Raw genomic sequence first — 320 nt, forward strand, 5'->3', positions numbered from 1 at the left:
TTTAATACAAATTTTAATCGAGTTTATTATTATTGTTACTACAAAAATACTTAAAACTTATTACCTATAATACACAAACATAGATAAAATTACACAAACACATACACAGACACAGGATATAACACAACACAGGACATACGAATACTTAAGTTTAGAATTTTTATAAGACACGAAAATACGACATATATATAAAATATAAAGTATTTTATAAATAAATTATAATAATTCAAAATATAAATTAATTTTTTAATATTTTTTAATTATATAAAATATTTGACATATTTTTTATTTTAATAATTAATAATATATATTATTTCTCA

This window comes from Arachis ipaensis, chromosome B09, assembly GCF_000816755.2.
Source record: "Arachis ipaensis cultivar K30076 chromosome B09, Araip1.1, whole genome shotgun sequence".
Lineage (NCBI taxonomy): Eukaryota > Viridiplantae > Streptophyta > Magnoliopsida > Fabales > Fabaceae > Arachis > Arachis ipaensis.